At 32.0% G+C, this 2,500-nt stretch overlaps 1 protein-coding gene across 1 annotated transcript in view; it reads right to left on the bottom strand.

Moving 5' to 3' along the window:
* Positions 1-79, bottom strand: part of LOC125031297 (moesin/ezrin/radixin homolog 1-like) — a 20,258-nt gene extending 20,179 nt beyond the window's left edge. The window contains exon 1 of the mRNA XM_047621970.1: positions 1-79. This exon is cut by the window's left edge and continues 114 nt beyond it. The gene's annotated coding sequence lies outside the window, so the exon portion shown is untranslated.
* Positions 80-2,500: the final 2,421 nt, after the last annotated feature.

Genomic DNA, 2,500 nt, shown 5'->3' with positions numbered 1-2,500 from the left:
TTTATCAAGTTAGAACTTCCATAACGCACTAGCCTCGAGCTATAACGAAGCTGTAGGAGCCGTATGACTTGACAAAGCCACTGGGTTGAGGCTGATAAGGTTCGGTGATAACATGATAGAAACAGTTACTGATTACAAGACCCAGCTGGTGTTTTATGAAATGTTTGGGCTTTATCAATTAGCAGGAGAAAGGATGTTGGGTTTGAAATATATATGTATTTAAGATATATGTTGTGCTTGAGAATGTATGTGGTTGTTTCACTGATTTATGCATTTATGGGATGATTTCAAAATACATAAGTTCATTTCACAGTAGGCAACAATGCCGATAAGATAAAAGACTAATTTCAAATACCTATGTTTATGATATAAGGTTTCAGCTATGTGTTCGTTAAGAAATTACAAAAAAAAAAAAAAAAAAAAACATACCACACACACACAACCACGCACGCGCGCGCACAGATAGATAAGTAGATAGACAGGTGTATAGACAAATAGATGGATAGACAGACATCTCTCTCTCTCTCTCTCTCTCTCTCTCTCTCTCTCTCTCTCTCTCTCTCTCTCTCTATATATATATATATATATATATATATATATATATATAGAGAGAGAGAGAGAGAGAGAGAGAGAGACAGGTAGGCAGACAGATATGCAGATAGCTATATAAGCAGATAAATAGATAAATAGATAGGTAGATAAGAAGATTGACCTACAGACAGGCTGATAGGTAGATATGCTGAGTATTGGAGAAATAAACAGATAGATAGAAAAATAGACACATATACAAACAGGGTAGAATTGGAGGTAAATCGCAAAATTAATTTAGTATTTATGAATATGAAAACTTAGTTAATTTCTTTATACAACAGACAAACAAAAATCAATTAAGTATTTTTGAATATGAAACTTAATTAATTTCTATATACAGCAGAAAAAAACATGAAACAATTCATATAGATTTATATCTCCACCTTCATCGGCAGTTAAAGATCTACGTGTTTCAGTGATCTCAATTTTATGGTATCTTCCAAGGTCATAGTATAGGCCGGACGACGTGTAGTATGTGACTGATGGAATCGGAGATTTTACAAGTTTATTTTTTATTCCCTTTCTTTAATTATAAAGTAAGTGTATAAGGAACGATGATTAAGCCGCTTTGTATTCATGCTGAATAATTTGTTTTATACTTTTTTTAATACTATTACTTTATTGAGGGTTTGGAGTGGAGAATGTTACTTTGAATTTGATTCCTCTAAATTAAACAATGCCTCTGTAATGCGATTATAGTAATAAAGAGTTGACGTAAAGGAACAATATATATGAGGAACTGATTATAAACACAAGATTATTTTTTTCTGAAAGAAGTGTAAATTTACGTACAATTTCAGGAAAAACAAAATAATGATAACTATTCATATATCAAACACATAAAAAGAAAAATGTAATGGCTTCGTCGCACGGGGATTAAGAATCTCGGAGAATTTTGGAAATTGTAATGAATTTTGCCCGTGCAGATGATTGAGATTGAGTAGAGGAGATAATTGAAAGTCCGTGCGTTACTGAATGATTTGATGATTCTGTTTTAAGCCAGAATATGATAATGATATGATAATTTCAATGAGATATTTTCTTAATTCTGGTTGGTGAAAAGAGAGGAAACAGGAAAATAAAAGGAAAGGGGGAGACAAAGGCACAATATATCCTTTTCAATATTTGCATTTTTTTTCAAGAATTAACAGTATTATGTCAAAAAAATCATGCACGCAATTCAGTTTTTGACACCATATATATTATAAATCGAAGTCAGATTGGGAGAGAAAGAAGTAGTACATTTTTAATTCATAGTAAAGTCTTCCGGACTGACATAATAAAACCCAGTATAATTTCATGCCCATTGCAGTCTAAATGTAAGGAGAAAATTATAAAGTTTATATTGCTAAACTATTTCGTTTTCTATGGGGAAATGTACACTCGTTTTCTACAAGATAGTGACTGGATAACTACACTATATCTTACGAATGCATCATTTAATATTTTTATCGGGTCTACTTAGTTACTTCCAGTGTATTAATCTTATTTCTTTCTCCATACAGCAAAAGATTTATTATTTTGTTTATGTCAAAAGTCAAAAAGTACGATGTAGAAACTGAGTTTGGCCTTCGATCTGAAGCAACTCGATTCAGTTGGTGATATGTAATTGCTACTATGAATACAGCTCGTACAGTATATATTGCTGTTAAAGCTTACACCAGCATTCATATACAGAAAGATCTCTGTCAGTGGAAATACAAAACATAACTGTTTTTTTTTTTTTTTTTTTTTACCTTTCCATTGTCTTTTCAAGTTAGCAAATACTGCATTTTCTACATTCACAGATTTTGCTCACCTGTCATGAGGATCCACATAAAATCCCTGATTTCCATATATGATAGAGTGAGAGGAATGAAACGTGGCGCTTTCCTGTATTGTTGTCAAATGACTTAATGACCTATTTTGA

Source organism: Penaeus chinensis, chromosome 12 (assembly GCF_019202785.1).
Source record: "Penaeus chinensis breed Huanghai No. 1 chromosome 12, ASM1920278v2, whole genome shotgun sequence".
In the NCBI taxonomy this organism is placed as follows: domain Eukaryota; kingdom Metazoa; phylum Arthropoda; class Malacostraca; order Decapoda; family Penaeidae; genus Penaeus; species Penaeus chinensis.
The sequence above is the reverse complement of the archived record's forward strand: the minus strand, read 5'-3'. Positions and strand labels throughout refer to the sequence as shown.